The following is a 25,199-nucleotide window of genomic DNA, read 5'->3' as shown; positions in this document are numbered from 1 at the left end:
TTGTTTCGGTTCTTCGTATATTTTCTTGCACCATCGCGATTGCGCCATAGAGAAAGATATTCAACAAGAGCGGACACTCGCATAGAGCCCAGCGGCCGAATTGACGGCAGCGCACCAAACTTCGGTCGGCATCAATCACTTCCGTTTTCGGTTTTGGACGCGCGCATTTTGAACGCTAGTTTGCACGCCGGCTGCGCTTTTTTTTTTTTTTTTTGCCCGACCGCGCACGGTCTTCGTGCGCAATCGGTTTATTTGGTAAAAATGATTGCGAACGATCTTGTCGAGCCCCATCGAATCTGTGCCACGTGCAATTTCACAAAGTAGACGCAAGATTCCTTGTGAAATGAGGAAATATTATTTTTCTCTACATAAAAGCTCGTTCCGCGCTTTTTGTGCGTTCATCCAACGTTGGGACACCAGGTAAGCAGTACCGGTATGAAGATCCATCGTACGGCATCAGCTGAAAAAAAAAAGTAAATTACAAGCATGTTACATTCACAACCATGTAGCAGCATGTTACAAGCATGTCTCATCTGGTATTTAGATATAGGAATACTGCGTGTTGAGGCGAAACGTGAGAAAGCGGTGAATGGGCGGCATTACAAACAAAAGCAATTCGCTTTTACATACCAGGCGTACAAAATACCCGCCTCATTCCAAACAATACCGTAAAATATGAAAACATCGGATTTGCAAGCATTCCCCCACTTCCGGGCATTATTTGCTGCACTTTAGCAGCACAAATACACGGGCGACTTCGCATTTCCAAAACTTGGTCTCGGGCTACATACACAGAGACGGACGCAACAGAGGCTCCCAGTCGGACCACGCTAAACGTTCGCAGGATGCCTTCTAGTCGCACTCAAGACAAATGCGTGGGTGCAAAGCCTGTATTCAGTCCTTTAGAAGACGGAATTTTCGAAATACAAGTTTCTGATATGTTCCTCGGCGTTATCTTTGGCGCGTTCTGCCGGCGCCAGCAACACACTCCCATGTTATCACTCTTGTCAATCGCCCATCGCGTTTTCGACAGGCCTGAGTACCGAAAAAAGGTAGATGTTGTTGCGGGGCCACAAAAAAAACGTCACAAACTTGTCCCTCTAAGATTCATTACACGCCAAACTATGTCACTATACGGCCAAGCTGCTTATCGCTAACTGCAACTCAGCGCGCTGCGTGGCCAGTGTGCCTCAACAGAACCGAAATAAGTTCCAATAATCCCCTAGAAAGCGTCGAAAACATGTCCCAACAGAATTCATTAACTCAAATTAACTGCGCATGCAGGACACCCGAGCTGTTTTTCGCTAACTGCGTCTTAAGTCCTCGATCCCGTGCCGTAAGCCTAATTGCGTAGTAGACTGAAACAAAATTTCTCACCTTGCCGTAGTCCAATAGTGCAGTGGTGTCTTGAACCAGTGCAGAAGGAACGCAAGAATATGCCGGGAGCCCAAGAAACCAGGCTACATTTAAAAAAAAAGAGGAGACGGACGGGTCTCCGCGGGCGAGCGCTCAAACGCGCGCGCAGCCGCCCTCGCTCGCTTCGGGGGAGTGTCTGGTGGATGACGCATGCATCTGGCGCGTCATTGGCCTGTCGCTAGGTAAGGCAAGGAAAATGAGTCGCAAAGTTTATGTTCATCTATCAGCAAAACGTTTTAGTTTTCGCGGCAAAGAAATTAAAAAAATAAATCAATGTCTGTTAACTTAACTTCACTTTCTTTTTTTTCGACGCTCGCGGCAGCTAACGTTCGGCATCAATACTATATAGCGTGACGTATGGTGACGTGTTTCCTGTTGCCAGTTTTTGCTGAGTGTCCCCTCTTGTTGAATTTCTTTCTCTAGGATTGCACCGAGTTCATCTCGGCGATAACGTGTACGGCGCACGAAGGAAAGACGCCTGGGCGCCATAGCGCATGCGCGAACAGCAGATGACCGTCATTAAAATATACGTATAAGAAGCGGCCGCCGGGAGGCCCGCCCGTCATACTGAATTTGATGCTATACCTGCTATACCGTCGTCCCGTGTCAGCTGAACAAGCGATTGACGACTTTAGACGCCATATCTACCACTTCACCGACTCCTTCACAGCCAGGTTCTAAGCTGCGAGGCGTGCTCGAAGCTTTGCGTCGCGGCTATTCAAGTTATGACCTCGACTTCTGCAAGCGTGGTTACCGGGCTCGCACGACCCGTGACAACGAAGCAACTGTCGTCGCCACGTGCCTCACCAGCTAACCTACAAGGTGGGCCCCTATATACGCTTATAGCTTAGGGTGACGCGGCTATATTGATTCCTTGCTGTTCTGTCTACCCGGTGGCGATTTCCTAGTTTAGATGTTGCTGCGTAATTACCGTATTTGCACGCATATAAGGCTTTTTCTTTTTTCCCCTCGGCATTTCTAGCCACGAAACGCACGTCGCCTTATGTTTGGGTTCGTGACCCAAAAATAACGCTTTTTTACTTTCATTTCGCCTGCTCACCGCCAAGCTATTAACTGCTTGTGTATATTGCGCCGTCATCTCTTGATAAAGAACGCTGTTGGTGCCGCATCAATGTGGTAATGGCGTAAATAATTGTTGCAACCTTGAGCAAGACGATAGACGCTGTTGTGCAGGTCTTCAATGTCGCACGGTGGATCGCCGCGCAATCCGGGAAAGGCCTTGTCGTGTTCGATTGTGTCGCGGGCATTTGTGAGCCGCTGTGTGTCCGATAACCTTAGAGGCTGTCACAATGGACGACGCCGTTCTCGCCGACAGTGTCAGAGCCTGTCCTTTATTTTGCGGTGGCAGTTCACACTGTCCGAGACAACCCCCCTCCCCCCTTCGCGGTATTTACGTGAAAATACGGTACGTTTCACGTCTCGCTTGCCGCTGACATATTTTTTTTTCGTCTTCCTAACCGTAGGTGAATCCCGTGCAACCAAGTGACCGTGTCACTACTCCTGGGGACAACGCAACCAAGTGACCGTGGCACTTCTCTGAGGTACAACGGAGCAAGCCGTCGTCGCTACGTTCGATCTTCGGCAGTTATATTCACCAGGTGCGATTCTAGCTTGCGAGGGTGGCGCGGCCATTAAATCAACTAATTGGCAATGTTAACTGTTTTAGACTGATTGGCAAAAGAAGGCCGCTGCCACATTGGGTCGTCGTCGTGACGGAAGCGGAGAGGACTGGGTGGGGCGATGTAGCTTTAGGCTTAGCTAACACTAGGAAGGGTAGCTCGCACTGCGCAGGCTCCAGCTGGCAGGGGTCCTCTCTCGTTTGCGACACGGACATCGGCCCATTCCGAGTGCTATTGCTTCCCGGTCATAATTTCGCGTGTCGGCACGCGCGAAATGTGGAAGTAAATTGCACCCGGAATTAATTAGTGTCAGGTTTCTTCCAGCGAAACAGAAGAAGAACGGACGTTGCCTACGGTCTGCAGCGCGGTGCGCTGCGGCGAAGACGGTGGTGGGTGGTCACATATTGTTTTTCTTCCTGATGTTCTCGTCCCTATTGCTGCGCGTCACGCCGTGCTTTCGTCGCTCGACAAGCCAACCATCGAGGACTAGTGCCAACGCCCACTCCAGCGCGATGACGCTTGTCTTGGTGAGTACATGCTTTCTGGTTACTTTCGTCATTTAACAAGTGCCCCCCCCCCCCCCTTTTTTTTTTCCCCCCGATCTGCAACCTGTGCCTTGGCCCCTGGCACCCGGTTCCTGCACGCGGCCGTGTCTCGCACAGCTGACGTTCTGCACCTGTCTGCCATCCAGCAGCTGATCGTGTCTTCACGTCTGTTCCTGCCTCACTGCTATTGTGTCCTGGTGAATGAAGATGCCTGCAGAACGTCCACTGCACGTAAGTATATCAAGTTTCCAGCAGCTGATCGTGTCTTCACGTCTGTTCCTGCCTCACTGCTATTGTGTCCTGGTGAATGAAGATGCCTGCAGAACGTCCACTGCACGTAAGTATATCAAGTTCGTCCAGCCCATGCTGTGACGGTGTGCTGACAGGTTATTAATAAGATGCCTGTTTGTCGTTTCAGTCCGCATCCTTTGGTGCCAGGCACACGCGACGGATTTTCCTGCACCCGGCCGTGTCTCGCACAGATGACGTTCAGCACCTGTCTGTCGTCCAGCAGCTGATCGCGTCTTCAGGTCTGTTCCTGCCTCACTGCTATCGTGTCCTGGTAAATGAAGATGCCTGCAATCCCCGCCCTGCAGAACATCCACTGCGCGTAAGTATATCAAGTTCTTCCAGCCCATGCTGTGACGGTGTGCTGACAGGTTATTAATACGATGCCTGTTTTTCGTTTCAGTCCGTATGCTTTGGTGCCAGACGCACGCGACGGATTTTCCTGCACCCGGCCGTGTCTCGCACAGATGACGTTCAGCACCTGTCTGTCGTCCAGCAGCTGATCGTGTCTTCACTTCTGTTCCTGCCTCACTGCTATTGGTGTCCTGCTGAATGAAGATACCTGCAGTAAGTCGACTGCATGTAAGTATATCCAATTGTTCTGACTTGTACTGTGACGATGTGCTGACAGGTAATTAACAAGATGCCTGTTTGTCGTTTCAGTCTGCAACCCTTGTCCTGACATCTGCCCCCCATCAAAGTCCTGTCCCACCAGCGTAGTACGCAGTCGCACCAAGTGCAGACCGTAGGGAGGCGGGCGTTGCTCTCGCCACTCATCACATTGCTGCTCCCGAAGGCGCCGTGCTGCAGGAAACGTTCTTCGCTGCCTCGACGAGGCCACACAACTATGAAGTCCCAAGAAAGAGCACGACGTCGCGTAACATGAATGCTCATCTACCATCCCGGTTGGAGTTGTTCGTTCCACCCTATAGCAGTGCGACGGCCACTCGATGAAGTCGCACGTTATTCAGTGGCTGTGATCGTATGATGTGGTTACCGAAAAATTCCAGGTGACATGCTGTTCTAGCTCGTCGTAGTGGTACACTGCTCAGACTCTAGCATTGGGTTGATCTGTGGATTCTCGTTTCTTACGTTCATTGACATTCTGTGCTTTTGTAATGGTACATTGATGCAGAATTGCGTTTGTATGAGTGTGTGTGTGTGTGTGTGTGTGTGTGTGTGTGTGTGTGTGTGTGTGTGTGTGTGTGTGTGTGTGTGTGTGTGTGCGCACGTGTGTGAGTGTGTATGTTTGTGTGTGCGCACGTGTGTGAGTGTGTGTGTGTGTGTGTGCGCGCGCACGTGTGTATGTTTGTGTGTGCGCGCACGTGTGTGAGTGTGTATGTTTGGGTGTGCGCGCGCGCACGTGTGTGTGTGTGTGTGTGTGTGTGTGTGCGCGCACATGTGTGTGTGTGCGCTGCTGCGCTCATTTCATCTGGTAGTTAACATCATTCTGGCCGGGGTGCGTTTCCAATTTATCCACGAATTGTTTGGCTGGTTTCTTGCAATTGGTGACATCCTTCAGAAAGCTCGTCGAATGCCCAGCAGTGATGGTTGCGAATTGTTTCGAAACTCTTGCAACGTTTGCACAGTACATCTCGTCCACTCGTATGTCTAGCACTTAGTTTCTTGTCCAATTCTTTGGTATTCCAAGGATTGCTGTTGGTATCTTTTGCTTATTCACGTATTTCTTGGTGTTTATAGTGACTCATCACGGACAATGCAATACAGCATCAGTGTACCATTGCAAAAAGCACATGGTGTGAATTAAAGGCTATAAATCTTATTATTATGAACGCATCCTTTGAAATCTGGTGCTGGCATGGAACCAAGTTCTTACATTTTTTTTTACCCGCATGCCCGCTGTCATTAATGATGCTGATAATAGAGCAGTGTACCACTTTCAAGGCAAGACAGGTTCTGGATCGCTCTTCAGAAAACACTACAACGCATGCCTGCTGTGTTCAACAGACTGTTTCGCCACAGTTCCTTTTCTCCTACATGAGTGTTCACTGCCCTGTGTAAATTTACCTGCCTGTTTTTATTTACTAGATATTTCAATGACATGTATTTGCTCACTGATACTTCCTGGAACTGAATAAAATAGCAAGGATTTTTTTTATTGCACCTTCCTTGCACTGTTTTCCCCTACGTGAAAAAGATTATCAGAACTACCTCCTAGTCAGTAAATTGTTTGCCCAGTTGCTTGAAGTGTACAGTTCTGAAAATTAAAATTGACCTAGAAAGTCTTTGTAGTGAATCTTCTTGTCACCACTTCGCTGCTCAATGGTGTACATTACAGGCCAGCTGCAAGGAAATTTTGGACATAAATCCAGAGTAGACAGTGCAGCCTCGGCGAAATTGTGCATTTGAAATGCCTCTAGATATTTTCAGCATACCTGGCGCATGCTGAAATTTGGAGACCATGGTCTAGGATATTCATCCCATCGTTGTAGCTTAAGCTGGTTTGAGTGCGTTTTGTTGTCGCATTTCTAAGTATTTACTGTCTGTTATCATAACAGCTGGTATTGTGAGAAAACTGCTACTTAATTGTAAGTTGCCAAATGCTGCTGTGATTAATGGCACAATGGAAAAGCAGGTACTGCTGCAGGCATAACGGCTAGCTGTACGCAAATTTCAATTTCGCAGCGAGTATCAATGTCCTTCCACAGTGCTGACATGGAAGGAAATCGCAGTGCAAGATTTTAAGACCAAGGGTGTTCGGTTGTCGGTGGTCTGAAGACCGAACACAGTAGGTCTTGTAGACACACAGTATACTCGGGGACAACTTTCTGTGGCAATGAAGGGAAAGTTACTGGGGCGGAGCTACTGTGCAAATACTCAACCGGCAGCGTCTGACAGCCATTTTTTAACATACTGCATCAGCAATGGTCTTGCATTAGCCCTAACATGAAAGATAAACACATAAAACAAAAACATGTTTAAATTTTCTTTTCCGCAGCTTAATACAGTCGAACCCGGATATATAGAATCTGAAGGGGATCACAAAAAAGTTCGATATATGGGTAATTCGGTATATAAACGAAAAATTTCGCAGAGAAATTTTACAGCTATTCCATATACACAATAATTCGTCATATGTGCGTTTGATATATCCGGGTTCTACTGTACAACAAAAACTTTGAATGTGACATATGCTTCTGCATGCCTTGCCTCCGTAGCTTCCCTTCATTGCAACAGAAAGTTGTCCGCGAGTATAAGTACCAGAGTCAATACTGTTGGACAGGAATCGGCACCAGCGATGGTTGTGGCTTCTTCCAATGGCTTTAATGTAGAAACATACCAGCCAATTTTCCATCATTCAGAATGTCCGAGGCATACCTGATGCAATCAGTGCATCTCTTAACTCCAAGGATCTGTAGACCATTGCAAGTTTCAGCATCCTGAACCACATGCAGTTGCAACTTCTCCGTCTTTTTGAGACACCAATCCAGCCTTTCTGGCAGCTATGTTTATAACGACCAACAATACTTCTTTGCCTTTTTACAAAGTACAGTACTAATAGCTGGCATAATTTCTTTGCATTGCTGATGGCCAACTGAAAAGTACAGGCAAAACAAGTCCTCTGGTGCCACAAAAGTTAACGAGTGGCTGCTCTCATGTTGCATGCATGGTCAGCTGCCACATAAAATGGGCAAACATCCATTGCCATTTCCAGACCAGATGTTCGAGAACTGGGGCGATTCTGTCTGCTGTGTGCTTGCCTGGGAAGGAATACGAGAGAAATGTCATGCTGTCAGGGTCATTCCACTCATCATGCAGTCGCCTATCTAAATAAACCCCCTGTATCGTTTACCCTACCTGTCAACCTCGTACTCGTCACGAAAGAAACAACCCTCGTTAAGTCTGCTCGGACGACGGCATGGGCCCGCTAAGCCTCCGTGTGACGCCCTGGTAGCATAGGCCAGCTACCCGTAACGAGACGCACCCTTAACAAGACGCGTATTTTTTAGTGACCATTGCAGGATTCGGAAGTCGTGGTCCCAGTCCGACGCCAAACCGAGGGCACTCTTTAGAACTGAGGTTTGAACAGCGCGAATAAAACAAGGACACGAAGAAACAAATACCACATACAAGCGCTGACTGCCAACTGGCTGATGATTTTCTGAAATGGCTGACGATGTTCAAGTAAACTTCCAGTTGGCCGTCAGCGCTTGTTTGTGGTATTTGTTTCTTCGTGCCCTTGTTTTATTCGCGCTGTTCAAACCTCAGTTCTAAATCATGAACGAACTAGCCCTCATCAAGACCTTACTGATGCAAATTTCTTCTACAACGGGCTCCTTCCTCTCATCACCAGTCTTGCAAGACACAGCATACGCACGTGTCAACCTCATTGCCATAACCACTTGCCAGTCGCGTTCCTTAGGCTGCTTCTTGAGAAGACGCATCGCGCCCCCTGAAGTTATAGCCCTTTTTGGTCTCGTTGAACCTTATTGGGGACACGCAAAAAGGATGTGCAAGTTACTCAAGTCTGAAAAATGGCGCCAAATACGACTATACAATGACTGGCTGAAAGTACTTGTTGAAGAGGGGAAAAAAAAACCTTGTAAAAAGGACCAAACGCTGCGCGACTACAAAAGACTTGCCGGGCAATCTACAGAGTTCCTGTGGAAACGCACCAGGCTCTTTTTACCGAAGCCGTGCTCTTGGATCACCAGTACCAACGTAGTCACCACGCTTGGCGAGGATACAATTCCAGACCAACTTAGGAGGACCCTGGAAAAAGGCCCAAAATTCAGTTTTAAGCCAAAGTTGACCACTCCACAGCTCCTAGCCATGGGTAGAAACATAGGAGACAGGGCTGAGGATCAGGACCGTGAACGAGTCGTCGGTGTAGCAGTGGACTGCGTTATAAAGCATGCACCAAATTGAAAATCAGGTATGCCACCCATAAAGAATATTGCAACGAGCCTGAAGAATGATGGGCTTGAAATACTGTACGCAGATAAAGGTGGATTTGTCGTTCTGCCTATAAACCTTTTAAACGAAAAATCCAAGCAAGCCATAATGAAGAATTTCAAAGCTGTTCCTTTCGAACCGAATAAGCAAAAGAAGGCTGCCCTAAAGCTACTCAAAGATATGCACCTGGATTCGCTAGGGCAGCTTGTGAACAAAGCTGATACAGAATTTCTTGAAGTTTTTTCACTTCTTTTTTTTTCATGTCCAGTGCAGGACGAAGGCCTCTCCCTGTGATTCCAATTACCACTGTCTTGCGCTAGCTGATTCCAACTTTCGCCTGCAAATTTCTAACTTAATTACCCCACCTAGCTTTCTGCCGACCTCGACTGCGCTTCCCTTCTCTTGGTATCCATTCTGTAACCCTAATAGTCCACCGGTTATCCATCCTGCGCATTACATGGCCTGCCCAGCTCAATTTTTTTTTTCGCTTAATGTCGACTAGAATATCAGCTAACCCCGTTTGTTCTCTGATCGACACCGCTCTCTTCCTGTCTCTTAACGTTAGGCCTAACATTTTTCGTTCCATCGCTCTTTGTGCGGTCCTTAACTTGTTCTCGAGCTTCTTTGTTAACCTCCAAGTTCCTGCCCCATATGTTAGCACCGGTAGAATGCAATGATTGTACATTTTTCTTTTCAACGACAGTGGTAAGCTCCCAGTCAGGATTTGGCAGTGCCTGCCGTATGCACTCCTACCCAATTTTATTCTTCTGTAAATTTCTTTCTCATGATCAGTGTCCCCTGTGAGTAATTGAACTAGGTAAACGTACTCCTTTACAGACTCTAGAGGCTGACTGGCGATCCTGAATTATTGTTCCCTTGCCAGGCTATTTAAAATTATCTTTGTCTTCTGCATATTAATCTTTAACCTGTAATAAAGGGCCGCAAGCTTGTCAAGCATAATATTTCCTCCACCTTTGATTAAATCGACTGTTATTCCATCTTCTCCAGCAGCTTTTCCCCTGGTCATGTCTTTCAAGGCCCTTCTAACTTCATCACTAGTTATAGAAGGAGCCTCTGTATCCTGTTAAAAACTACTTCGAATGAAAGTAGCTTGACTGCTCTGGGAACTGTACAGGTCCGTATAGAATTCTTCCGCTGCTTTTACTATGTCATCGAAATTTCTGATGATATTGCCCTGCTTATCTTTCAGTGCATACATTTTGCCTTGTCCTGTGCCAAGTTTACTTCTCACTGATTTTCTACTTCTCACTGGTTCCTATAGGGGAGCGCTAAACCTTGGTTCCTAATCGGCTATCTTAGTGGCACAAGCCGCTTCAGTCCGGTTTGTGTCCCATTCTGCAGTGCCGCGCACTGGTGACTACGCAAGGACACCAGTACAGTTGTTGCGAAGGTGAACTAATTGAGCTAGTAAGCACCATTCAAGAAAACATAACTGACCGCAGTTTTTCCGAAGAAAAAAAAAAACGTATATAAGTCGCACCGTGCTATATAAGACCCACCGATGAAAAAGTGGGAAAGAAAGCGCGACTAATACACTGGAAAATACGATATTCTCAGACCACTTATAAATGCACATTATTTCAGCATAGCATAAGTGAGACCTGTTACTGGGAAATGTTCAGTCGAAGGAATAGTACTGCAGCATTCCAAGACACGTGGCCTTCGACATTGAGGGTACAGTAGAACCTTGTTAATACGATCCCATTTCGTACAATTTCCCGGTGCCCACGTTCGCAATTGAGAATGCACAAAATGACCCAATGCAGTTACGCTTCTTTACCGGTTTTTACATTTCCCGAAAAAAAAAAAAACTTTCGGCACCAACATTCAGTATATTGCCAAACTGCGAAAGGTACGATACGTTTTCCGGCCGCTAGATCCCATGCAAACATGAAAATGCGCAAGGCACGCACGATCGACAGCAGTAGGCGACCACAACTGCAGCTTCTAAACCGTACTCGCCCGCGCGTGTCATATGAAAATGCCGCCACGCACTCGTTTGCCTATTCCGGTAGCACCAGCGAATCTCCTCGCGGGTGGTAGCACGTCGCCATTCACAGCTATCGCTGCCAATCCTCTGCGATATGCATCTTCAATTATCTGTTTCACAGCGCGTGTGGCGTATAGGAAGCTTACTCCATGCTTTTAATAGGCGATAACCCAAGCGTGCCGCCGTTCCCAGCTGCAGGCTGCGTGAATGAAGCTTACCGTCTTGCTCTGGTGACATCGTGGCATGGTATTCTGGCGCTGCCCACCAGGTCGATTTCGTTTAGGTTTCCCATTGCTGTCTTGAAACGACAATGCGCGTCTCGGGTCACTCGGGCCCCGCGAACCCGACGCGCGCCTAGTTCCACAATGGGCATGCCAAATCTTCCAGGCCGAATTTATTTATTGATACTGCAATCCCAGGGAGGGATTTTCGCAGGGTAGGCGTACAGATACAAGCACGGATCAAATACTTACAAACAAAGCCAGAAACAACGAAGGCCGCAACTGATTAGTAAACAAACAAAATGGATCAGCATTGAAGACAACAAAAAAAGTTCAATGATGGTAGTGCAACATAGGGATACAGCAAGGTTCATGGCATATCTTAATTATTCAGGAACACATAAATATTGAGTGATTATATTATTACAAAATGTAAGGGGCATAAAGTCAATAACAATAAGAAATTAGCAACTATATGGGCAGCAGGGAATGAATACATCAGAATGTCCCACCCGAAGAAGCTGCTGACCCAGGCTAAGTTCGAGGAGCACCAATGTAAGCTTGCCGAAGCAGCAAAAACTACAATGCGCATTTCGGGCTGCGTGGGCCCCACCAGATGAGCGTGCGTCAGCGTCTTGTACTGCAACGCTTTGCATTAATGCAGATTTCATCTACAGTTTTGCCGAATTTTTTTAATGACCTCGGATCATACATTTTCCACGATTATTATGTTTCTTTTCTTGCATCGACTCGCAGAATGTACGAATGAAGTTAGACTCTATATGTACAACTAAATCACGGAGGCCATGCTGAAGGCTATGACCGAACACTGTATAATTTTAAGTACACTTATTCTGAAAATCCCACAGCGTTCACTCAATTTTGCCTGACTCTTGTGTCAAAGCATATAGATAGAGATGACTCACCAATTTTAACTCGCATTCATTTCTTTATCAGGCATTACTCTGCTGAGCACACTCTGTCGTCCGGAGACTCTAAATGATAGCGTATATATCAAATAACGCCGTAGGGATTTGCCCACCTTTAAGCCTGCGTACGCTTTGAAATGAACAGCTAATCATGTTCTGGGTGCCGCCGCCAATGAAAATAAAGATACGTTATCAAATAAGACATTGGCAATTACGCACGTTTGCACGGCAAATGAGAGCGAATTATTGAGAATATCAACGGCGCACTGGGTTTCGCCAAGCTCGATGCGAAGTATAAGGCTACTGGCACCGTTAATAAAGGCAGCGATGCCTATCAGTCCGGTTGTATAGTGCCCCCCAATTGCGAATATCTTCACCGTCAAGTTAAAAAAAATGTGTATGGTAATACAACCCTGCAAAGAACGACACGAACAAGTATTCGGAACTATTGCCTCATAAATCGTTTTGCAAGAACTGGCGCAATATAATGCGCAGAAAGATGAAAGGCTAATACACCACACTTAGTAATTAATCGTACCCGTAGATTATAGGAAGTAATTACTTCCTATAAGCAGCTTATGTCCAAAAAGAAGAGCTTAAACTGCGAACCCAGTGGGCGAATTAGCCCAATGCCCACAATTATTCCGGCTGCATTCTCGAAGCGAAATCAGCCACTGAAAACGCCTTCATATTGCGCCACACAGGCGACCATTTCTTGTTTCAAAATTAGGCCCTCGAGAGAACGGCTGAGCCCTCCCCCTCCCTCCTCCAAGCACCCCCCTCTCACTATCTCTTTTTCTTACAATGACGGTGGATGGAGCGTTGCTACATTACATGTCCTGTATGAAGTGCACGGCATAAGAGACCAGCAAGGTTTCGCAAAAAACTCCTGTTCAACGTTAGCGAAACTTTCGGCCGGAACCCTCATTATTTTCGCGCCTGCGTTCCTCTTCTGTCTGTTCCTAAATTCGTGCTGCACTCCGAAAGCTAAGGGAAGGGGCTGGCTCCCCAAATAATAATACATTTACGTAGTCTAGAGACTGGCCTTTAGTAGTATATACAGGGTGTCCCAGCTAAATGTAGCCGATGTTTTAAAAACGACGGAGCATGCTAGGAGGCTCAAACCAACTCAGTGGTGTTGAGGATCGTGTGTCCTGGTCTGTGGTATTTTTTTTTCGTTTTCCAAAGTCAATTAATTGGTATAAACTAATTGCCTAACTTTTTAAATATTGGCTTCACCAAGAAAGTGCCAATACGAAAGTTGTAGATCATATTTAAAAATGGCCGACTGAAGTGTTTGCAACTATCTACTATTGATGGAGCTTCTTGTGATTGCCTTTAAAGAAAGCCCGCGAAATACAAGAACAATGGTACAAACAACATGGTTAAAGGGCCACGTCGGCGGAGAATAGGAGTATTCCAAAAGGGCTGACTGGTCGCAGCCGGACATCTGTCCGGCTAATCCATTTCCGGAAACGTTCCAGCGAGACGTTTAGAAGGGAAACCTACACGTAAACCTCACGGTTCTCTCGGGAGATGTGGCTGGGAAATGCCATCAATAACTATTTCGTTCGATGCCAGAAAAGTAAGAGAATTTTGCCTACGACACTTGGTCAGCGTAGTTATTACTGAATTGCTTTTATCAACCTCTCCTTTGGAAACCGTCATAAATATCTTCTAGAAAAAAAAAAAAGAACAAAGGACAAAGCTAATGTTTCACAGAACTCGGCCCATTCGTTTCGTTGTGATGCTTACTCGCGATGGAGCACTTGAAGGTTCTGCGACTATACTTTGCGTTGAGCCCAACGCGTTGAGTTCCAAAGTTTCGCTCCAGCCGACGCATTAGTTGTCGTGATTAAGGACGTAGGCACTGGTTGCACTGCAGCTCTCGCTCGGCGTCTAGCAACGTTCTGGTTAAGCGGTTCGATGTGTCTTTCACTGTGACTAACACTTTATGGTTGTTTATTGGCCGTACTGAAACGATCGATGGTCTTGAATGTCCTCCTAGAAGGCCTCGGGCTTGCATAATTAAAGGTACGGTTTATGCGCCAGTCTCCGGAGTGTACACATGATTTGATTAGTGCATTGTAATGAAAGCAGTTATGCTGCAAATTACACACGCAAATTGTTGGACGCGTGCATGCAAGCAGCATTTCAAAAACTGCGTCGGCTGTTTGGTGACATGAACGCCTTCGGAAACTTCCTACCATGCCTCAAACGCACATACAATTTTCAAAACTCTTCCTACAACCCGCCTAATTCTGTTCGTGCGGAATATCTGAGAGTGCACACATCGATTAGCCACCTCGTATTCGGATTGGTAAGTCATACGTAAGGTACTTAGTTATCAATGAGATCGCCCAGTAACATTCCAAGTCATAGCGCTATTAAAGCCCACGACGGTTAAGACGGCAAATGCCCGCTTTGAGAATATTATGACCGCAGTATTAATGTAGTATGTCGTGCGTTCGGGGGCGCCTTTAGGCTGTTGTGATAACAGCGTTTCCCAGAATGAAGGAGTTTGCCATCCTAAAAGGTTGATTGGTTCACCGAGTGGTTAAACGAGCGACTGGGGCTGTATATAACGTCTAATGCGGCAGGTGGACCATAAACGGGGTTGTATAGTAAGGCTGCAGATAAGCTTTACTGCTTGATTTTTTTTAACCCATGCGCAGCTCCTCGCAGAGAAGCCTTCTTGCTTTTCCTTCCCCATCGGAATGCGACCGCTATGGTCGAGAATTGAAGTGTGCACTTCAGCACGACGGCCACAGTCACTTCCCAATCGCGGCCGATTTTGCCAAATTTGGTAAGATGAAATGGCACCAGGGATTATTATTACAGCGAAGCTGTTAAGGGCTAGCTTCCAGGAGATCATGTCCCCGCGTAGAAAAGCCACGTGACCTAGCGGGAGAGAAGAGGAAAAGAAGAGCTCAACCTTGTGAGAATGTGTGAGAGGGTGCAGATGAAAAGGAGAACGGGGAGGGGGGTTAACGTAAGTCACGTCGTCCAGTAATCACGTTGGAGGGGGATAACGTGAGGCGTGCCAAACCAATGGCGGTGTACGAAAAAAGTAGGTCAACGGAGAAGTGGGGTGTGAGAGGAGGTCATGTTAGCGTTGGTTGTATATGGACCCTGTTCCCGCCTATCCCGTGGGCGCTGCCATGTTTGATCGCGTGGTGACGCGTCCATTGCTTGCCTCAGCTGCCCCATTGCCTCCGTGTTTACAATGCAAGCGCGTGACGCCGGTGCGGCGCACCAAACCTCAGTTTCAGCGCATATCGTAGACGGTGACTGTGTGGACGACACGAAGCTTTGGCTACAGCTTTAGAGGACATATAAGTGCTTTCAAGACTCATTACGCCTTGTCCAAACGGCGCGAGCAGCGTATACGGTGCTCGTACTGAAGGCGGGGCTAGAAATGTATTCCAAACTATCCAAACATTCCACTTATGAATTAAACCAGGATCAGTGCGCTCTTCGTTCTTTATTTGGCAAACATATTCAAGCAGCGGCTTGTCGTGTTTCTGACTCAGTAAAGTTCCTCGGTGCGGCCACTATCTGAATGTTTATTTTATGCCTAATCACTTGCGCGTGTGCTTTGTTGCGGTAGATTTGTTCTTGCTGTGCACAATGCTCGGAATGCAAATGTTCTGTACTTTGTAATGTCATCATCATCCTCACCCTATATTTATGTCCACTGCAGGACGAAGGCCTCTCCCTGTGATCTCCAATTACCTCTGTCTTGCGCTAGCTGATTCCAACTTGCGCCTGCAAATTTCCTCGAACTCGAGGAAATATCGTCGTATATCGAAGATATATCGTATATCGAGTTCGTCTAGCTTGTAGCAAAGCCGTATTATCGCTAGTCCCTCGATTACTCTGTGGACCGTCACGAAACGTTCAGCTTCCAACATTCGTATGTTCTCGATGTAGTCACCGTCTCACTCATGCTTCGGCACATTGATTCAAGTGTGCGCCCATTCACTTATTATTGATACGTTGGCTATAGAGTGGGTGTAAGTTTGCGTGCGAATAGGGGTGGATGGGCATAGTTAACGTGCAAGAAACTTACTTGCCAGTAAGTGGCGCTAGTTCATTTTATAGCGAGTGGTACTCACTCTTAAGTGCTGACGTTCCGGGGTTGAAGTCCTTTCTTTGGAGGTTAGCGATACATCGCTGGCGGATGGATTACGTTTTACAGCGTAAGCTGTTATGGGCTCATTCCAATAGCTGTTTCTGGTCGCGATGATGCTGCCGCCGCCCCGTAACCGTTATCGCCGGAAATGCGAAAAAAAGTAGCCCGCTCTCCACCGGGATCGAGCCCAGGCCCGCTGCGTGGGAGTCTGATACTTTACCACTAAGCCACGCAAGCGCTTGCTATCAGACAGAAGAAAAATTCCCTTTATACGCACCCTATAGGCCGGTGCAGGCGCAGACGATCCGTGCCTCTGTCAGTATGGTGGCGCCATCTAGTTAACGTGCCTGCAACCGCCGCGTGCGACGAGATGCGATTCAGACGAGGCGCGCAATCGACGCTATCCCGATGTTAGATGCGCGCCACGTATTCTGGGTACCTCTTCTGTACACGTTATGGCGTCTCCTCGCAAGGTACGAACGGCTGCTGAAGAAGCGTATCGTAGAGCTACGTGCGCGACTACAACCAGGCATCATCGGGCTCAGCAGATTGCTGTGCAGAGAGCATTACAAGCCGCAGCTCGCCGTCGACGCCGACGCCGGTCGGACAGTTCAGATCGTTCTCGTCAAAATCGAGGCGAAGACATTTTGCAGCGAAGCCCTTGTTGTGCGTGGTGCCGAAATACGACCGACTCTTGCGCCGCTCAATCAGCTTGCGCTGTGATTGTGCTGCGTGTGCCGCGCAGGCCTGTGACTTTTTTTATCCTCGAGGAAAGCCGTGTATCGCGAAGGGCCGGCAACACAGCCAGTCCTTATGTAGTAGCGGTGACACAGGCCGATTCCATTCCTCAATATGCGAGTCACTATTTTTGCAGCTAACTACCTCACACGTCTTCCCTCTAGCGTTACAGATTTTGCTGCATGAACTGGGCACAGTGTGTTAGCGAACAGCCAGTTGCATTTCCGACAGATGATCGCACAGTAGGAGGGCAGAAGCGGTAATGGTTTTGTATTCGCGCGCATTCGCTGAGGTAACGTATGGCGTGCCGCGGAAAGTGCCACCTCATTCCTATAGAGCAAACTGCTCCGCGAAAAGGGGGCAATACGAAGCTTCGGTCAATGACTCTTGTCTGGGAACGTTGTAGAAAAGCGCGAAGAATGCGCTAGAAACGCCGTCCCCCGTGGACGCCGAGTCAGTTCTTTCAGAACCGGGCATTGTATAGCCATCGTCTAAGTGTTAAAAAATACCCCATTGTGCTACTCGGATCCGGCACCAAAGCCTCTTTCCCGAGTACGTAGCGAAGGGGTCGGTTTACTATTTTGTAGCCAAATTCAACATAGCAAATCCCCAGTATAGCTAAACCCCCACATAGCAAATTCCACCAGAGCGCCAGGTTCGCTGGGTTTCCCTCATCACAGGGTGGAAGGGCTCTGATTTTCTTTTCCATTTTAACGTAGGAAAATAGAAAGGTAGGCCTCCTTAGAGCCAGCTGTATAAATAGGTTTGAGTGAATGTCACATGCACATACGAATACACATCCTTGAAGGCAGATACGTATGACAGAAGCAAGCATATGTGCACACATGCACTATTACCCATAAATCAAGTTCCTTTTTATTTGTTTTAAGGATAGAAGAATGGGAAGGTATGCCTATTTAGAGACGCCTGTCTCGTAATTGGCAATTAACCAATGAGAGCAAAATGGGAAAGGAAAAGAACGCGAAAATATAAGCAAGTCTTGTACACACGAACATGAACCAAAAGCACACAAATAGCATTAGTATGCGAGCACCAGCACCAAAAACACGGCCCAGTGCAAGGCACAGCCGTGTTTCACATAGGGGAGAGCAGTCACCGTAAGTACTTTCGTTCATACAAATTTTCAACGTCTATATTTGCATATAAACCTAATTTACGCGCATGTGTGCGCATGTCTTCCTTTCTATTCATCTAATGTGTATTCAGGAGGTCTGGGGCACCCCAAGTTTTACCCTGTACCAGCAGTAATAGCAGTCCTAGCCTTTCGTAAGGCTGGCATCTTCCTCAGCCAGCAAACCTGGCTGAGGAACCCGGCTACTCATGCCGCTATGAATGCTGCCTGTTGTTGTACTGCGCCATGGTAAGATGCTTACGGTGTTCAAAATGAAGGGAGCGCTACTTGAATGTGGCCAATTCGCCACCCAGTATGATATCTAAGAGAGGACGTAGCATGCTTATTGCGCTATTTGCAGCACTTTCGCACTCCAAGGAACCATCCCAATTTCCGCACAGAATGAGCCTCAGAGATCGCACCCTTGAGCTGCGAAATGTCCATCAACGATGCCTCCTGTGTGAGCTGAGCGGCGAAGGCGCTTTTAACTGATCTCAATGAGATAATTTAATCCTCCATGTTGTGTGTTTTGTGTGTGCACACTAATCCTCTTGCATAGAATTATCTTCATCAACTGTCCGTGGTCAATTTAGGGCAGCATGTGAGCAGAAAAAAAAAGAATTATTCAAAGGAGACGTGTGATATGTGACCCCATTTTTTTCCTCTTTCGTACTCGGTTGCCGAACGCGTAGGCGTAGGCCTAAGCGTAGGCCTACGTCAACGGCATAAAATATTTCGTACTAAGCCGTCAGTCACATGATTAGGGTACTCAGCCTCGTCATTTAATATATATTAGCATTGTAGCCGAACTTCGGCGCAACGCTCGCGGCATATAAAGAATGAATGAACTGCGAATGCAGTGGCGATAAAAAAAAATAGATGGAGAAAATTTATTGAGTAGTTGCTAGCGAGACGCAAGCTCACTTAGGGTGGGGGAGAGGACGTTAATGGAATGACCCGTACAGTACAGTGCCTGTACGGCGTCCGTTTGGCGACAGTGATGAGAGGATACGCGGATTATCCGGGAAAAAGGGGAGCAGATGCCATTCGCTGGGGATGACGTACAGTGCCATAAAATTCGAAATCAGAGTGCGGCATCACAGCGATAGGGAAAAAGGGGAAACGAGACTTGGAAAGGAAAAAAAGGAAAGGCTGCTGCCGGCCTAAAAATTGTGTCGTCTAAATTATTCTGCTAGTTTGAAGATAATGAAAAAAGGTTGAAGAGAAACTGATGAAGCTGTGCCAGTCTTTTTAAAGTGAAAACGCCTTTAATTCACATATATATATATATATATATATATATATATATATATATATATATATATATATATATATATTTTTGCTGCAGACTTTCAGGAAACATCCACTCACCAGTCAACTCACGATGGGAGACTTTCTTGCCTCAAAGAGAGTTGTGTGCGATGAGGTTGGTGATAATTAACGAGATAAAAGCTGGGAATTCAGCCGCCTGTAAAACCACCGCGAAGATCGTCGTTCGTTTGGAAACTTGCTCAGAACATCGTTTATTATAATCTTCTTGTGATCGTTTCAAGGCTGCTTCTCAGACAAAATTAAACGGAAGCCGCTCATTAGTGGTTGAGTATCACCTTCACCTTTCTTTACACTTCCCGTGACATCGTTATTCTGGTCCTAAATCTCAGTAAAGCAAAACGTTCTTTTTTTGCTTTCTTTTATTTTACTTTTCTATTATTTTGGCAGCGGAGCGTCCACTTTTTAAAGTATGCATACATGAGCATCACCTTAATCATTTTTTTTCTTCACGTGACATCGTTATTCTTGTCCTCGATGCCACCTAAACGTCACTTCTCATTTCTTTTTTTTTTTTTTTATGTTGCCTGCAGAGTTTCAACTTTCTAAAATATGCATGCGTGGCGCTTGCCTTCAAATTATAATAAGGTGCCGGGGTGTGTCTGAAGTGTTTACGAAACATGGTGAGAACTCCCTGAACCTTTCTCGAAATCCCCCATTTCGCGCGACACGTGGAGAAGTGGTTGAGCTGGATGTCTACCTGACGTTTGCTGACACAGATGACACGAATGGCGTTAAAGTTTCATGCCCGTGTGCCTCTTAAAAACACGTTGCGCCAGCCTGTCTTCTTTCTATTTTCCTTTCTCTCTCTTTTTTTTCTTTAACTTCTTTCTTTTAAGAGCGGCATTCGTGGAAAATTGTCATCCGCCAATGGCGAGGACGCTTGAAGGGCGTGTTTTTTCTTCTTCTTTTTTTCTGGTATTTACCTGATCTGCCAACATAAAGGCGAACAAAGAAAGTGAGAAATGTGGAGTTCCAGGCCTTTGGTATAGCTATGTAGGTGTCCGACTACTTCCTTTGTATGAAGCGCCTGAACATTACACACTCCGGTGAATACATGAAAAGAAGAAGCAGAAGACGATATAGCTTTTAGCACTCTGTTAGGTAAAAACGATCCTCTAATGTCATCCTCGTGGCGTTTTAAGTTTGCTAACAGGTGTCAGAGAGCTTTTCGTGCACGTGCGAGCGTTATGAGTTGTTGGTTGCCGCTTATGACTTCCGTAGAGTTTCTAGAATGCTTGGCGAACTGCTAACGAATAGGGCTTGGCATTTTCAGTAACGGTGCTTACGTCATGAAAAGACATCGCACTCTGTGAACGTCGAGTGGCACTCATAACTTAGGATTTGCGAAGTATAGAATAACAAAAATTTTGGAAACTACCACTGGGATGGGTGTAGTTGCGTGTGTTCGCAACTCCAGCCGTTGACATTAGTATGCGAACGAGTCGTGCACAAATGGTTAAAGAACATAAAGCATATTGAGCATTTGGGCAGTGGCGTGGACAAACGTTAGATGTCGAGTGAACACTCAGTTGCGGCACCGTGATCCTAGTTCTAAATGTACGAATACATTGCCACGCTTGCCGCCGCGGGCTCTGAGCTCCGAATATCAACGAGAAGAAGGAGAGTGTTACGAGGCGTCTCCATGGGACTCGGTCATCAAGGTGATGATCAAACATTGCCAGTTTTTCCCAAATAGCGAATCGTTGACAGCCTTAGCAAGAGTTAGCATTGCGCTTGAAATCCTTGGACTGTGTTCCAACTATACAGGGTGTTTCAGCGAACACATTCAAAAACTTTTAAAAATTGCCTGTCGCCGATAGCACAATTCTAGTCCATAAACTGGTCTACTCGAAGAAGCGGACATTACTTGCACAAACAATTGAAATTCATAATAGACTAATTACCAGAAGTTCGCTAAATAAGTCTTTAACTAATTACCTCATGACACATATTGCAATTTAGAAATTCACGCAGGTAAGACTGCAAGCCATATTCACTTGAAAAAAATTGTGGGGATGACAAGATATGTGCCACCAAACTTGCGGTGAAAATGCATGTCTTCCACTTACTTTCTTAACAGAACGTCGTTTTATGCATTGAACCACAAAAAGTAACTGGAACGCCAACGCATTTCTCCGCAACGTTCTGGAATTAATATCTCGAAACTGGTGTCATCCTGAGAATTCGTTCCAAGTGGATCCGCCTTGCGAACTACCCGGATAGAATTTGTAACTTGCAATATGTGTCATAAGGTAATTAATGAATGACTTAATTAGTGAATTTTTCCTAATTAGTGGATTATACAGTTCATTTTTTTGTGCAAGTAATGTCCGCCCCTTCGAGCAGACCAGGTCATGGACTATAACTGCGCTATCTGCCACATGGCAATTTTTAAAGAAATTTGAAAGCGTTCGCTGGAACACCCGGCACATACGCGGGTGTGACACGGATCGACGCTGCACGCAGGTCAACTCTTGCGGGGTCAAAGAAACAACGGCCTCGCAGCTACCAGGTGTCTCACAACGGCTGACGCGATGTGGAGCGTCGCCAGGTGGCGTTGCAGGCTTCGCACCTCGAGAGTGCACGAGATGAGCCCGGCTAAAAACCGTCGGCGTTAGTCGGCGCCCAGTGAAATCTTAGCCATAACGTTAGCTTGACGTTTACTGCCACAGCGTATACACAGCAGCTCAGCAGGAACACTAGTGCTAATAGTGTGCTTTCCCACAACGCTCAGGGAAGCAGCGAAGGGCAGAACGCGGCCCTTGCTGCGCCACCTAGACGATTGAGCGTAGCCGCTGACGGTGCATCCGCTTCGGTTCATCGTGTTCTTGCAGCCAAACGCACTCCGCTTCTCTGAAGACCTTCTCGCGCTCTGTGCGCATCCGCGCATGCACCGTCAGAGGGACAGCACGACAACGGCGACGGCGGCACCAATGGCGTGAATGCGTCTCGAGCATCCGCATAATTGCTATCGCAACAGGAATTGACGTCCCGCAGAGGCTCCCGTCTCGCTCAAGTACAGTTGTAACGAGAACAGCTCTGCAAATAATCATGGCTACGCTCCAGTAGCACTTGAGCCCCTCTCCGCCAACGGGAATAGGCCGTGAAGCGAGCGCGAGCGCATTACACAATAACAGTAGACTGTGAAGCGGCAATCACTCGCCATACCACCTTAATAATCGCCATACCACCTTAATATTTTTACCCTCTCTCTGTAATTTCCCCAAACCCCTTCGCGAACGTGGAGTAGCGACTAGAGTCACATCACTCAGCGAAACTCCTCCATCGTTCTCCTGCTAAAGTTCATCCTGTTGTAAAGCGAAGAGCTTTCCTTTTGCTCTTTCCCCCGTTTTCGAGGTCGGCGGTCATACTTTCTCCGCAAATAGAATGGACATAGGGCAAGGAGCAAAGGCCTGGCACGAAAGCGGAGCCTAGCGGACAGCTAGACTGGGGGAGACGAAAAGGCGCTGGTATCTGAGGTCTCGCTGATTGGTCATATAGGCCCTGACGTCACGCCATAGATAGGTGAACCTTGTGCGTCGGCGAAGTGGCGGCCCAGTCCGCTTCTGTGATGACTTGGGGCAGAAAACAATCACCAGGAGCCCGACACCAGGTAAGTGGCAGCAAAACCGATGCGAGGCTCGGTGTCAACGTGAGGCCATCATAACATCCCAGGAGTGAGAAGAAACGTTGCGCTGATGAGGCGACGCTCGGCAACAACGTGTGGGCGCCATGACAGCAGAGGAACCGGAAGAAACATTGCGCTAACAACTTTCCTAGATCATTCAGCGGCTTCCATTTCCAAAAAAAAAAAGAAGAAGAAGAAGAAGAAGACGTAGTATATGTCATGCGCAATGCAAGCTGACCTTTACATCACTGCCACTGAGGGCCGGTACTCGGAGAAAAGTTCTTACATTATAACTGTTAGTAAGAGGAAATGTCAGTCAGTGGTGATAGTGGACATGTTATTAGCAAGGATGACTACGAATGAAAAGCTTTGTGATTTGACCCGCGGTCACCCGCCATGACGAGACACTGGGGAGCACGTGCCTCAAGTTTGAGTTCACCAAATACATTTTCTCAGTTGCCATTTCAGACGACGCAAGGACGAAAGCTTTCAACAGTTCCAGATTACCCTTCAATACCAAACGCAAGAACTTCACCGAGTTCGACTTAGTCGGCATCAAGTTGCTTGCAGTTCGCACTCCCAACTGCGAAAACGAACTAAGACTAGCACACGTGAATGAAAGCAAGAGAAAGTTAGATTAGTTGCTGCGAGATACGGAGAGATTTGCCCCCAATGTTGCCGAAGTTGCCGTACTTTCTTCGTCTAAAGTATAGATTCTAAATAAAAAAAGTGCTACGTTATTATACTGCGTGTCGCAATTCTAGCAGAGATTTCCGGGCATGTATTTCTCCACATCCTTTTTCTTAATCTTTTTTTTTTTGTTCAGATATGCAGCGCGAGGCAACAATGGAGGGAGGAAAGAGGTCAAAACACGACACGAACTTTGTGTCGCGCCTGGCATCGAACAAGTAATAATAAAAAAAGCAGTACACAAAAAATAGGGGTTCGTGAAACCTACACAAGGCGCGAAAAAAAAAATAAAAAAACGGGAACAGGGAGAATAGGGAATTCTTTGGGTGGAGGGAGAGATCGGGACAAAATATGAAGCGCCTCTCGCAGCTTCTTCGCTTCGTGCCGGGGACGGCGGAAGAGGTGTGAAAGGGGGACGGGAAAGGAGAGGAGCGGGAACATTGAGGAAAGCGGCGAGGCAGGGAGAGAGCGAAACGAGAAAGTGCCGTTGCTGGCGACCGTAGCGACGCGTGGCGTGCGGAAAAAGAATCCCTCGCTCGGGGCGGCTGATACGAGAGCGGCGAGCGACGCTGGTTCCGCCGAGTCGCTCGAAAGACGACGGCTCGTCAACTTCGGACTGCCTCTTCTTGTTGCCCGCGTAGCTCCGCTCTGCGCCGATACGCGTGCCACTGCCAGCGCCGTCTGAAGGCCGTCACTGTCCTTCCGGTTCCACGCGTTGCGACATGGCTATCCTACGCTCCTGTTGCTGGCTCTCCGTGCGCAGGGGAAGCTTCGTGTGCGCTGTCTACACGCTCGTGAGTTGAGGTTTACCGCTTCGCTGCACGTGCATGGAGCAGATGCGGGTCCACGCTTTTCATTGGCACGGCTTATAGGCCATATCGCGCTGTTAAGAAACGGAGGCCCTGGACGGCCTCTGGTACGTACTGCTCGTTGTCATAAGGGGCTTAATTTTGCGGGTAAGAAAGATTATAGCGAACGTGAGGACTACGCCAAAACAGAAGTCGGCTTGACTTTCAACAAATTTAGCAGCCGGTAATCACGAGTTCAAAAATCAATTTTGCCGTAAGTTACACGAAAAAAAATGCCTAGTAGTTTTGAGGTCTTCCGTGTCTTCTTTTATTTTAATGAATGTGATAGCAACATGTTAGAATATTACGTGAAGTGCAATACTCGTAGCTGTAGTGGCAGTATGAATTGAAGTAAGCGTAAGCTAAGTAAAAAAAAAAAAAAACGAGCTGTTGTGCTAGAGGTGCTCTGTCTGAATCCTGCCATAGAACAATTTCATTTATGTTTATTAATTAAAGCCAACTGCTTTCTTAGTGACTTCACCGCCACTTTTCTGTATAGCGTATGCTTCAAACCACTTTCCTGGGCCGATCCCGGAGGTAGCGCACAGCCACACCAATAAAATTACACTTTTAGGTTTGAGCTCTGTTATTGTCTCGCACTTTTAATATTTAAGTATGAGACGATTTAAGATAAAAGGCACGCGCTGTCGGTGTTTTGTTTCATGACATTTGTTTGTGGGCTGCCAATCTCAAAATTCCGAAAAATAATTTTGTCAGGACTGTAAGAGC

General features: G+C 47.0%; 1 long non-coding RNA gene across 1 annotated transcript; it reads left to right on the top strand.

Moving 5' to 3' along the window:
• Positions 1-2,022: 2,022 nt before the first annotated feature.
• On the top strand, positions 2,023-5,144 carry LOC125944674 (uncharacterized). The gene is made up of 5 exons (XR_007466349.1): positions 2,023-2,238; positions 2,901-3,832; positions 4,020-4,211; positions 4,293-4,471; positions 4,553-5,144. It is a non-coding gene; the product is annotated as an uncharacterized LOC125944674 (long non-coding RNA).
• Positions 5,145-25,199: the final 20,055 nt, after the last annotated feature.

This window comes from Dermacentor silvarum, chromosome 4 (genome assembly GCF_013339745.2).
Source record: "Dermacentor silvarum isolate Dsil-2018 chromosome 4, BIME_Dsil_1.4, whole genome shotgun sequence".
Taxonomy (NCBI): Eukaryota; Metazoa; Arthropoda; class Arachnida; order Ixodida; family Ixodidae; genus Dermacentor; species Dermacentor silvarum.
Note: the sequence above shows the minus strand (reverse complement) of the source record. Positions and strands in the feature narration are given on the sequence as shown.